Below are 13,563 nucleotides of genomic sequence, written 5' to 3'. Positions count from 1 at the left end.
TTTCAACACTATCCCCAAATCCCTTCATGTCATTGGTATTTAGAAATCTGTCAATCTCTGCTTTAAACATACTCAATGACTGAATTTCCACAGCCCTCTGGGGTAGAGAATTCCAAAGATTCACAACCCTCTGAGTAAAAAAATTCCTTGAGTAAAGTCCCGCTGTTCGCGTGGGTTACAGGACTCAATTGCGTAGGTCCCAGCCATGCAAGGTTGGCCTTGGTTTGGGCCGTTACAGTACTCTACAATGACCTGTGTTTCTCTTCACTGAAGCTGTTAGACCTGCTGTGTATACTCCATGTTTTTGCTTTTTGTTTCCAATTGCCAGCACTGGCAGCTTTATTTCCAACCCATTTAAAAATCGCGGTCAATAAAAAAGAGAAAAACCCAGGGCCAACGATGGGTAAAATATATCATGGAAAATTCCTCTCCGATTCTCCCCACTCAGATCACTAACCAGCCAAAGTGGTCGCATGAACCAAAGATTTATAAAGACACTTACATTCTGTCTTATGTGATTTGTGACCTTGGTAGGAACTAGCCCAGTTCCCGCTGATAGTATTCGGAGAGTCAGCACCTCCTACATCAGCTTGTGTCGTATTCCAGAGCCTCACTACTCTCTGAGAAAAGACATACTACCTAATATTCTGTTAGTCTATTCCTATTCTCTCATAGTAAATTAACCGATCCCACACTCAAGCTGTGATCAAAATGTGTTCCTGTCAAAGAATCAGTGCAGATATTAGGATATTTCAAACATGGATAAGTGAACATTGCTCACGCGATGGGTGATGCGGTGTACAAACTACAAAGCGCGGGTAAGTGAAAACGTGAAGAAGGAAGTCGCGAAAGGCGGAACTGTACTGTATTGCTGAAAAAAGGCATTTTGTCAAAGCTTTTCATCTTGCACTCATCAGGACAATCGTGAGAATGCCAATGTCAGGGAAGCAACAACTTTATACTGTATGAGGAGTGTTGATTGGTTGACAAGTGCTTGCTAACCATTCAGCACTCTCTTCTCATACAGTGCAAAGTTGTTGTTTCCCCTGGCATTGGTATTCCTGCGATTGTCCTGATGAGTGCAGGATGAAAAGCTTTGACAAAATGTCTTTTTTCAGCAATAGTCAAGTTCTGTACTACCAAATAACTATTAAAAAAAATTGTCCTCATCTCCGTCCTAAGTGACTTCCCCCTTATTTTGAACTGGTGCCCTCTGGTTCTAGACTGGCCAACCAGGGAAAACATCTTACCTGTATCAACCCTGTCTATCCCTTTAAGTATTTTGTAGGATTCAATAAGCTCACCCCTCACGAAACTCTAGAGAATACAGGCCCAGTTTCCCCAATCTCTCTGCATATGACAGTCCCACTATCTCGGGAACATGTCTGGTGAACCTTCATTGCACTTTCTCCATGGCAACAATCTCCTTCCTAAGGGGACCAAAACTACACACAGTTCTCCAGGTGTGGTCTAAACAAGGTTCTATAAAATTGAAGCAAGACTTTGCTACTCCTGTCACTCCTATGCCATATCACCATTCCTTCTCTGGGTCAAAATCCTAGAACTCTCTTCCTAACAGCACTGCAGATATACATGCACCAGAAGGATTGCAGTGACTCAAGAAATTGACTCACCATCGCCCTCTCAATTAAGGATGAGTAATAAATGCTGGCCTTGCCAACGATGCCCAGACCTCATGAACGAATTGAAAAACACATAGTGTGCCCTGTTTCTCCCCCCTTGTTGTATGATGTTTTAAGTGCCTGCATGCCATTATAATGTAAAGATGCGCAGCAGAGCAAGGGTTAATGCAGAACAAAAACAAAAATACCTGGAAAAACTCAGCAGGTCTGGCAGCATCTGCGGAGAGAAGCACAGTTAACGTTTCGAGTCCGAATGACCCTTCAACAGAACTAAGTAAAAATAGAAAAGAGGTGAAATATAAGCTGGTTTAAGCGGGGGAGGGGGCGGGGGGGTTGGGACAAGTAGAGCTGGATAGAGGGCCAGTGATAGGTGGAGATAACCAGAAGATGTCACAGGCAAAAGGACAAAGAGGTGTTGAAGGTGGTGATATTAGCTAAGGAATGTGCTAATTAAGGCTAGAAAGCAGGACAAGCAAGGTACAGAAAGCCCTAGTTGGGGTGGAGTGGGGTGAAGGAATCGAAAAAGGCTAAAAGGTAGAGATAAAACAATGGATGGAAATACATTTAAAAATAATGGAAATAGGTGGGAAAAGAAAAATCTATATAAATTATTGGAAAAAAAAGGTGGGGGGGTGGAATAGGAAAGGGGGTGGGGATGGAGGAGAGAGTTCATGATCTAAAATTATTGAACTCAATATTCAGTCCGGAAGGCTGTAAAGTGCGTACTTGGAAGATGAGGTGCTGTTCCTCCAGTTTGCGTTGAACTTCACTGGAACAATGCAGCAGGCCAAGAACAGACATGTGGGCATGAGAACAGGGTGGAGTGTTGAAATGGCAAGTGACAGGGAGGTCTGGGTCATGCTTGCGGACAGACCGAAGGTGTTCTGCAAAGCGGTCACCCAGTCTGCGTTTGGTCTCTCCAATGTAGAGGAAACTGCATTGGGAGCAACGAATGCAGTAGACTAAATTGAGGGAAGTGCAAGTGAAATGCTGCTTCACTTGAAAGGAGTGTTTGGGCCCTTGGATGGTGAGGAGAGGGGAAGTGAAGGGGCAGGTGTTACACCTTCTGCGGTTGCATGGGAAGGTGCCGTGGGAGGGGGTTGAGGTGTAGGGGGTGATGGAGGAGTGGACCAGGGTATTCCGGAGGGAACGATCCCCGCGGAATGCCGCCGGGGGGGGGGGGGGGGGGGGGTGAAGGGAATATGTGTTTGGTGGTGGCATCATGCTGGAGTTGGCGGAAATGGCGGAGGATGATCCTTTGAATGCGGAGGCTGGTGGTGTGATAAGTGAGGACAAGGAGGACCCTATCATGTTTCTGGGAGGGAGAGGAAGGTGTGAGGGCGGATGTGCGGGAGATGGGCCGGACATGGTTGAGGGCCCTATCAACCACCGTGGGTGGAAAACCTCGGTTAAGGAAGAAGGAACACATGTCAGAGGAACTGTTTTTGAAAGTGGCATCATCAGATGCGACGGAGGCAAAGGAATTGAGAGAATGGGATGGAGTCCTTACAGGAAGCAGGGTGTGAGGAGCTGTAGTCAAGGTAGCTGTGGGAGTCGGTACGCTTGTAATGGATATTGGTGGATAGTCTATCACCAGAAATTGAGACAGAGAGGTCAAGGAAGGGAAGGCAAGTGTCAGAGATGGACCATTTGAAAATGATGGAGGGGTGGAAATTGGAAGCAAAATTAATAAATTTTTCCAGGTCCAGACAAGAGCATGAAGCAGCACCGAAGTAATCATTGATGTACCAGAGAAAGAGTTGGGGCAGGGGGCCGGAGTAGGACTGGAACAAGGAATATTCCACATACCCGATAAAGAGACAGGCATAGCTGGGTCCCATGCAGGTACCCATAGCCATACCTTTTATTTGGAGGAAGTGAAAGGAGCTTAAGGAGAAATTGTTCAGTGTGCGAACAAGTTCAGCCAGACGGAGGAGAGTAGTGGTGGATGGGGATTGCTCGGGCCTCTGTTCGAGGAAGAAGCGGAGAGCCATCAGACCATCCCAGCAGGGGATGGAGGCTTAGAGGGATTGGATGTCCATGGTGAAGAGGAGGCGGTTGGGACCAGGGAACTGGAAATTGTTAATATGATGTAGGGTGTCAGAGGAATCACGGATGTAGGTGGGAAAGGACTGGACAAGGGGAGAGAGAATGGAGTCAAGATAGCAAGAAATGTGTTCCGTGGGGCAAGAACAGGCTGACACAATCTGTCTGCTGGGACAGTCCTGTTTGTGGATTTTGGGTAGGAGGTAGAAGCGGGCCGTCCGATGTTGGGAGACTATCAGGTTGGAAGCTATGGAAGGAATATCTCCAGAGGAGATGAGGTCATTAATAGTCCTGGAAACAATGGCTTGATGTTCAGTGGTGTCCTCTACATTCGAGACACCAAACACAGACTGGGTGACCGCTTTGCAGAACACCTTCAGTCTGTCCGCAAGCATGACCCAGACCTCCCTGTCGCTTGCCATTTCAACACTCCACCCTGTTCTCATGCCCACATGTCCGTCCTTGGCCTGCTGCATTGTTCCAGTGAAGCTCAACGCAAACTGGAGGAACAGCACCTCATCTTCCGACTAGGCACTTTACAGCCTTCCGGTCTGAATATTGAGTTCAACAATTTTAGATCATGAACTCTCTCCTCCATCCCCACTCCCTTTCCGATTTCAGCCCCCCCTTTTTTTTCCCGAAAATTTATATAGATTTTTCTTTTCCCACCTATTTCCATTATTTTTAAATGTATTTCCATCCATTGTTTTATCTCTACCTTTTAGCCTTTTTTGATTCCTTCACCCCACCCCACCCCCACTAGGGCTTTCTGTACCTTGCTTGTCCTGCTTTCTAGCCGTAATTAGAACATTCCTTAGATAATATCACCACCTTCAACACCTCTTTGACATTTCGCAATCTCCACCTATCACTGGCCCTCTATCCAGCTCTACTTGTCCCACCCCCCGCTTAAACCAGCTTATATTTCACCTCTTTTCTATTTTTACTTAATTCTGTTGAAGGGTCATTCGGACTCGAAACGGTAACTGTGTTCCTCTCCGCAGATGCTGCCAGACCTGCTGAGTTTTTCCAGGTATCTTTGTTTTTGATTTCCAGCATCCGCAGTTTTTTGCTTTTATCTAAGGGTTAATGCAGAACTGGAGAATAGCGCTTCCCACGGTATGATGTTTAGAGTCACATGGTAATAGACTCTTGGAGAACATCTGGAGCCAGCCTGCATAGAGGCAACAGCCGCCTGCATGACCACACCTTGAATTTGTAAATAGTTAAAGATTAACAATAAAGGGTTCATGTTTAAATATACAAGTCTGAAGATTGCCACATATAAAGGACCCACATAACACCTCTCGCTTCACGTTTATTTTACAGACTTCCTTCATTTACTTCCCTCGGCTTTAGTCCATTTTTTTCCTTCCTGAACAAATGGCGAAAAAACCTGCTCCTTGATAACAAATGGTGCGTCATCTGGAAAGGCTGTCTCAAGCTCGAGGGGACGCGCAGGCGCAGTGAGGCAGTCCAACGGCGGCTCTGTCCTGCATACGCCGGCGCAGTGAGGCAGTCCAGCGGCGGGTCGGTCCTGCATACGCAGGCGCAGTGAGGCAGTCCAGCGCCGGGTCCGCCATGGGCGCGCAGGCGCAGTTCGGAGCGCCTCTGTCCCCCACCCCCCCTCCCACCCTGGCGCCTGCGCATTGAGCACCTGGCGTTGGCGTCACGCAACGGCCCCTCTTGGGGTTGAGGAGGAGGAGGAGGAGGAGGAGGAGGGGGGGCCGTCGGGGGGGTGTTGGAAAAAAAAACACCGAGCGGTTTGGGAGAAGGAATGGGGCCGAAAAGCGGCCTCTCTCACCGGTACAGAAAATCCCCGGCTCCCCTCCATCACTTTACCACGTGTGGCAAATAACAGAAGCGGGTGGGCGAGCCAGGCCAGGCTTGTGGAGTGAGAGCGATTTGCCGGGACCGCTGAGGTAAGAGGCGGCGGAGCTGGTCCGGAGAGCCCGGGGATGCGGCACGGCGGGCGCTGCGTCGCCGCCCCCGAGCTCAGAGAGCAGTTGCTCAGCCCCGATCGCGGCCTCTTGCTGGGTAACCAGGGGTTTCTGTTGGTGAAAGGAACTAGGAGTCGGCAGCTGGTTGTGAAAGGGAGTCTGCCTGAGCCCCGGGCTCGGCCTCTGCCTGTCTCTCTCTCTCTCTGCCTGCGCCTCTGTGTCTGAGCCTGTCTGTGACTCTGCACCCATTTGTTTGTGTGTCTGAGACTCTGCGTCTGTCTGTCTGATGCTCTGCGTCTGTCTGTCTGTCAGTCAGTCACTCGCCTGTGAGGCTATGAGTCTGCCTATTTGAAAATGTGTGCATTTGGACCATGCACGTGTAACAAATGTGCACCTTGGCTGACTCTTGTCTTTAGGTTTGTGAAACTGTGTCCTTTACCTTTTTGTCCGCTTGTGTGTATGAAATTGGAAGGGCTACCCTGTGAGTGAGAGACTGACTGCTTGCTGGCTGAAATTTTGTGCTTGTGTGAGATATAGCACAGCTTGTGCCACTGTAGACATGTGAGTTTGAGACTGCATTTGCATGTGAGGCTGTGGGCTGAATTTTAGCTCCGGGGGTCTTGATCCTTGTGCAGTGCTGAGTTCCTGGTTGGGAACCTGGAATTGGCCCATGGTGGGTCCTTGGAGGAATTTTCCGAGGAGCAGCCCATTGCCAGGCTGCCTCCAAGAGCCCCGTCCGGTTAAGGATGGTGGGCAGGATCTACAGGCAGGGGTGCCAGTGGGAGTGCTGAGCCCCTAAGGGTGGCTGCTTGTCCCATTGGGAGATGTGGGCGCTGCTGCTGCAGTTGCGAGACTGAGAGGGAGCTCAAAATGGAAGTGTCGTCAGAACACTTGGAAATGTTTCAAAATATACTGTGGCCACAGCTGTCATGTCATCATAGTGGAGGGAGCATCCCTTCACAGGATGGCCTGAGGCCGTAGCCCTGCCAGCCTAACGGATCCATGCTTGGTTGCTTTGCGGGATGTGCCTTTGCCCCAGCCTGTCACTGGAAAGTTACCACCATGCCACCTACAGGCTCCAGCCATTGGGGCTCCCAGCTACTGTCTGGAAAGTCCAGACCACGTGACGAGTGCCCACAATTGGCACTTCAATTGGCCCAATTAGCTTCCAGCTGCTGGCCGATGGGTAGCTGTTGCCTCCCAAAATTTGCTTCCTTGAAAGTAGTCCAGAGGCAGCAACATGCTGACATAGCGGGCTGTCGACAGGTAGCACAGAATTACCAGCATGCCTGTCTCTAAACCTACCATGCAATGAAAATCCAGCCCTATGTGTCTCTGGAGTGATTTGTTTGTGTGTGATGAGGTGCTTTGTTGCATGTGTGATTTGCTTCATGAGTGAGATATGCAGCTGTCAGTGCATGAGCAGAACTGTGACTACGCCTGTACCGATGGATGGTTGACTGCTTATGAGGGAGAATGGAACTGTTTGACAATCTACTTTGAGACACATTGGGCTGAATTTTGACACACGCGTAAGGGTCATTTCCAGGCCATTAATCCACTTGAGGGGGTAGCGCATCTTCTGGCTAAATTTTACAGGAGCCGGCCAATTAGTAAGCTGCCTAAGTGTTCACCGACCAAATAGGCTCTGGAGGCGGGAGCTGCACACAGCAGGGCCTACTGTAAGGAAGGCCAGCAGCCCTCACTATGTGATGAATGAGTGTGCTGCTGAGGCCCAAGCAATAGGTAAACACAGGAGCTGCCATCAGTATCAGAGGAATGGCTGAGACCTCATTAGGCCCTTGATGATCAGAGACATCCATCTCCACAAATTCCACGCTCAATGGTAAGGTTTTGACATGGGAAGCAGCAAGCTTGCCATTTTCTGCTGGAAACATTTAGATCTCATTCAGCTTTAACACAGCCTTGACTTCTGCTGTGCAGCTGCCTCCTTTCACTTTCTGGATTGCTGACATGGTGGGGGTGGGGGTGGTGGTTGGCCTGTGTGACACCAGCAAAATTGCAGTATATTTTAAATGTTGCTGATAATTAGTCATGCAACAACCTTAATTGGGATCCTGCGGCAGACGCTGACGTCGGACCCAGCCCACCTCAGGGAAAAGCGTCTTTTTAAAGCAGAACTCTTTGGCAACCTGGCCTGATGCCTGTTGTCCAGATTTGTTCCCCCATTACCACCTTGAAGGGCCTGGAAAAATTCAGCCCATCATGGATGACTGAGTACCTTATGTTTGTGAGAGTGCGTTTACAGTTTTGTGAAGGTTTGTGTCTTATGCAACTGTCTGCCTGTTTCTATCCATGTAAGGATGAGAGACCATCTTTGCCTGTTAGTATGAACAGGTACCTGTCTGCATGCGGGAGTGAATGCAGTTGTGATTTTGCTTGCCTATGTGAAGGATTTAACATTTGTGAGAATGAAATTTACTGTGCTTGATTGCCTGAGCATGATATGTACCTAATTTTGCACATGGTAGTGGAATAAGCTTTGAGTGCTTGTGTGGTTTGAATGAGACAGTGGAAGTGTACACCACGTGTGAGAATTAAGTGTTTTGCTGATCACTTTGTAACAGTGAGACTATTTCTGCCTGTGTGATTATGCATCTCTATGCATGTGAGTCTGTGTGTATAGAGCCATGTAACTGAATTGGCCTGGCTGTGTCTGTGTGTGCCACTTTGCTTGTCTTTTCCTATGCATGCCTTCCTGACTTGTGTGTCTGCATGAAAGTTAGTTGTGCACCTGCTTGTGTATGATAGACACCATATGTCTTTGCGCAAGGGAAGCTTTGCACTTTTCTGCACACTTGCCTGTGTGAAAGAGATTATGTGCCAGTCAGTCTCTAAATGATACTGCACATCTGCACGTGTGCATGCACTTGCTTGTTTCCACGTGCAGAATGTGAGACTGGGTTGCCGACTGTGTCTATGCCTACCTGACACTGCAGGAGTGAGACACTCTTCATGCCTTTGTTTACATGCCTGTGAGAATGATACTGTGGATGAAAGAGAAAATTTGCATGTCTGGGTATGCCTGTCTGAAACTGTGCATCTTTGTATTTGCTTCTTTTTATTTACAAAGGTATGATTGCATCTGCCAGAGCGTGTGTGCATAAAGCTGCCTACCTTTGGAAGAGAGTGAGATTGCATCCTTGGCTGCGTGTGAGAGAGTGAGGTAGGGAACCTGTTTTCCTGCCAGTATATGAATGCAAACATTGATCTTTTTTGTGTGTGCACTCACGTGCCAATGCACTTTGCAAGGGATGTTACAAGTAAATGCGATTAGCTCGTCAGATCTCATTTTGAATATTGTCAAGGTGTTGGCCATAAAATTTTACATCCAGCAACAATCCACAGGATGATACCCAAGATAAGGGATTGAGTAAACGGTTTTCCATGGTGCTGCAAGGTTAAGGGCTGATTTGGTTGAGATGTTTCAAGTAGTAAAGAGAATTGTGAGTGAATAGGGAATGGCTCTCTAATTAGAAAACTAAGCTAGTTAGAAGAATATCTGGGGGAAATATTCTTCATGCCTAAGGGTTGTGTGGTAAGAATGTGAAATGCATTGTTGTAGAAAATTGTGGATGCAGAATCAATTGACGTGTTTAAAAGAGGAAGCTACTTGGGAATTGAGGATATTAAAGGATATGGAAGAAATGTAGAACCTACCAGAACTGGCTGGATAGGCAGCTTCTGTACCTATGTTCACATTTCATATTCGTTGAGAAAACAAAATTCTCCTTTCTCTTTGATTTCCTTTAGTTTCCTCAAGTCCAAAACTAACTATAACAGGAGATGATGCTACTTTGCCTTCATAACTGTTATGGTGCACAAGGCTCAGTTGGTGGAAAGTATGGTCAAGATGTTACTATCCCTCTCCTTTCCCACCCCACTCTCCTGTGTGAGGAGACATGACATCTTGGCTCAGGACTTCCACAGGTTAGAACTGGGAGGGAGAGGCCGTTGTGCCTAGGTGCTTGAGTCCACTGTGCCACCAGACCACCTGGATTCCTGAGGTTCATTTGATCTCTTAGCAATTCTGGCAGATCAAAATAGAGAATTCTGAAACAGGTTAGAAACGTTGTGTATTTTACACCTTTCGTGGCAAGCTAAATTCTCCTTTGTATCTGCCCATAAATGAATGTCCATTTGTTCTATTTCAGAACATCCTTATTATCTGGATATTCACTATCACCATGGATAATTTAATTTTGCACAGAAATTTTGAACTTAAGGCTGTTTCAATGTAAGGAATAAAGTCCTTGTGAAATGACACTGTTAAAGCACATTAGTTGCTATTGGAAGCCTGAGATTAATGAGGAAGGTTTTGTGCAAACACACTGGTTAACATTCCACCCACAGCCTGTGTGAGACTGTTGCAGCACTGTACAGTCCCTCACTCTGGTCTACTCTTGTAAGTGTGCATTTGAATTTTTAAAAATGTAATGTGATACTTTTCTTTTGTGCTTTATGGGTGAGTCTATAACAGCTGTGTTTACGGCTTTAATAAATTGCTTCAGAATCAATAATTATCTTCAAACTGTTTTAACTTAAGAGGCACACATCAAGCTATTTTGGTAATGATTTTCCTTCTATTGATATTTATTTTAAAATCCAATTCTAAAAGGCATAATGTTTTGAATACATTTTAGCGCCTTGCATAAATAACCATGGCCTGTTTCTGTCTTGTAACAGTCTATTTGATTCATCACACCTTTACTGGTATTTTTCTCCAAACGAGGCACTGAAATCTGTGTTCTGCTTGTTCCCTATTCTCTTTGTCAAGCAACAGTCCAATTTGTACTCAAAGAGTCAAAGATTTGCTTTGACAACATGTTGGAGAATTCCATATTCTCAACAGCATCTGTGTAAAGCCGTTTTTTAAAAACCTTTTTAGTCATTTTTGTGACCATAAATTTGTACCCTCTGCCAACCATTGGGCATAATCTATTGTTACTAATCTTACCCATAATCCTCCTGAATCGTGAAGAACTCTCTCAGGTCATCTCTTTACCATCACAACTTTTAAGAAAAAAGTTGCACCTTCTCAGTTTTCTTCATAATTGTAACCCATCATCCTTGTAACATTTCAGTGGCAGCCACAGATCAGTGGGTAGTATTCTTGCCTCTGAGATAGAAGGTTGTGGGTTTCAGTCCCACTACAGAGACCTGAGCACAAAATCTAGGCTGACAGTCCAGTGAAGTACTGAGGGAGTGCTGGGCTGTCTTTGATGCGACGTTAAATCAAAGCCTCATCCACCTTCTAAGATGGACATAAAAGATCCCATGGTGCATTTTCAGAGATGTGTAGGGGAGTTACCCTTGGTGTCTTGGCCAAAATGTAACCCTCAACCAACAACCCTCTCATGTTAAAAACAAAAAACTACTGCAGATGCTGGAAATCCAAAACAAAAACAGAATTACCTGGAAAAACTCAGCAGGTCTGGCAGCATCGGCGGAGAAGAAAAGAGTCGACGTTTCGAGGCCTCATGACCCTTCAGCAGAGCTGCTGAAGGGTATTGAGGACTCGAAACGTCAACCCTCTCATGTTGTTTTTGAGTGCTACCTTTCCTGCATTACACCGGTGGCTACACTTCAAAAGTATTCCAATTGGCTGTATGGCTCTTTGGGATGCCCTGAGGTCATAAAAGGAGCGATAAAAATGCAAGTTTTTCTTCCTTCCAAGTGAATTGACTCTGCATCTTTTATATGGTTTCTATAATGTGGCACTCAAAACAACTGCTCAATACACTATTATAGCAAAGGTGTTGGCCTATGGTTGAACAGCCGGCACATACAGCTGTCAAGGCTCACCTGTAACTAATGTGCAGTTTGACGGAGTACCAGAGGGTGACTAGCTCCCACCAAATCCCACCAAATAATCAACTCCTTCAGAAGGGTAGAGAGCAAAAATAGTGGAGGAAAAGAAAATCAGCATTGAAATGATTTGCAAACCTGATTAGAGAAAACAGCCAGTCGTTTAACAGGTTTTTCCTAAATTTGGGAGCCGTGCACCTACCAAACGTCTACCATAGTCTGGAAATACACATCATGGCCTTTAATTTGCAATTATTAATTGGATTGTGTTGGGAAATTTAGAGCCCTCTACTTTCTAAATGCCACTATGAACTGGGAATTATTTTTGAGAATGGAACATTTCAAATACTGCCTTTTCTTCAGGCACTTTCAATTTCTAAAAGATTTGCACATGCTTAATTGAAACCAACAGGGGCCTGCACTTTGTCAAACATTTTTTATTCTGTTGAAACCTGCAGCCTTTGGAATTTGAAGGTTTGAAATTTAGGAATAATTTGTGAAATGATCAATTTATTAGAATTATAGTAATTAATTTCTGATTCTGGAAGTCATGGTCTCAATTTTGCACCTATTGTCTTGTACCCTAAACTGTGCTGGTGGTGTGACAAAATAACCTCATGAAAGCAAAAACTAATTGTTCGGTTATTTTGGAATATAAGAATGTGATGGGGAACTTTTGCCACCATTGTGTGATAAATCCAGTTTGGTAGAATTTATTAAATTCAAGTTGACCACATTAAATGATCATGGTGTATTTGGAGCATTTCAGATTAAAAATCCAAACTGGGCGTCATTCTTATTATAATGCAGCCCATGAGAGTTAAAAATTCTGAATGTTATGATCAGGTGTGTGGTCTGATGAAGCTCACGCATAGCTTGTTTATGGAATCGGAGAAAGATGGGATTCAAAGTGTAGACGCTGTTAAAACTGACTGTTTACAATGAGTGTGTGTGCCAATCTTGCCAGTTACTGGACTGAGATCTCAAGATCTATGAACTCATTACATCTTTTGTTTCAGGATGTAATTGTGGCACTTGAAAAGGAAAGAAGGTGCAGGGCTATGAGAAAAAGAGCACAAATGTAGGACTGACAGGGTGGCATTTTCAAAGCAACAACAGAAGCATGATGAGCCAAATGGCTCCCTTCTGTGCTGTACGATTCTGTGATTTAAGTCAAAACACCAATTGACTTTTCATGCTGTTTATGGACAATTAAAACAATCTTTTCTGTCCCTTAATGCTTCTCATGCATGTTTTTTTAATGTTCTTCTGTGTTTTTCTTTTGTATCTCCTTTCCTTATTCTTTACATTTTCTCTGAACCCAACTTTACCCATAGTTTGCTGAATATGACATCATGGTGCGATATCTTCACTCTTTTTGAGAGAGAACTTTTAAAAATGAAGAATAACAATGAATTAAGATGTGCTTCATTTAAGCAGAACTGCTGACATTTTAATAAGTGGCTAGCTGAAACTCAGGCCAATCAATGTCCACTGCTTCGATTGTACAAAGAAGGTTCTTTTGGCTGTGAGGCACAGTTTGGGGGTTGTAAAGATTTTTTTCTCTATTATAAATAAGATAGTTCATTTTGTGGCTTGGGTGAGAAACAGTATAAATCTCCCTTTCCTCCCCTCCTGCACCCCCAGGAATAATCATGTTAAACTGCTATTCCAAATCCTCCAAATGGGAAACCAACACTTCACCTCTGGGTTTCTCAAATTGCTTCATTTTAATATCAAAAGTTGTAACATATTTTCCAGTGAAACTGACTTTCAAACAATGAAACATAGGGAATATTGTTCACTTTTCTTTACCTTTGCTCACTTAATTTCCTGGGAACTTTTGTGATTTCTCTTCTGTGACAACATTAATTATCTTATGAAACTGTATCATTTGAAATAACCAGCGTGAAGAAAGTCAGTTTGTTAGATGTAGATAGTATTATTACCATACATTGCCAAAAACTAGTCAGAGTTCTAATTTTCATACATATATTTAGGATGAATTTACAGCCTGCCTTAAAGAATGTTCTTGGAGTTATACTTACTTATGTGCCATCTTGCTGTATCTTTTTATATCTCTGGGTCACCTGATTTCAGTTAAG

The 13,563-nt window shown here is 44.9% G+C and overlaps 1 protein-coding gene across 18 annotated transcripts in view; it reads left to right on the top strand.

Moving 5' to 3' along the window:
• Positions 1-5,333: 5,333 nt before the first annotated feature.
• The window catches only part of dlg5a (discs, large homolog 5a (Drosophila)), a 178,592-nt gene continuing 170,362 nt past the window's right edge, over positions 5,334-13,563 (top strand). For all 18 annotated transcript variants that reach the window (XM_078530827.1, XM_078530818.1, XM_078530825.1 and 15 more), the window contains exon 1: positions 5,334-5,611. The gene's annotated coding sequence lies outside the window, so the exon portion shown is untranslated. The remainder of the gene's footprint in view (positions 5,612-13,563) is intronic.

The sequence above is a fragment of the Cetorhinus maximus genome, chromosome 27, assembly GCF_964194155.1.
Source record: "Cetorhinus maximus chromosome 27, sCetMax3.hap1.1, whole genome shotgun sequence".
NCBI lineage: Eukaryota > Metazoa > Chordata > Chondrichthyes > Lamniformes > Cetorhinidae > Cetorhinus > Cetorhinus maximus.
Note: the sequence above shows the minus strand (reverse complement) of the source record. Positions and strands in the feature narration are given on the sequence as shown.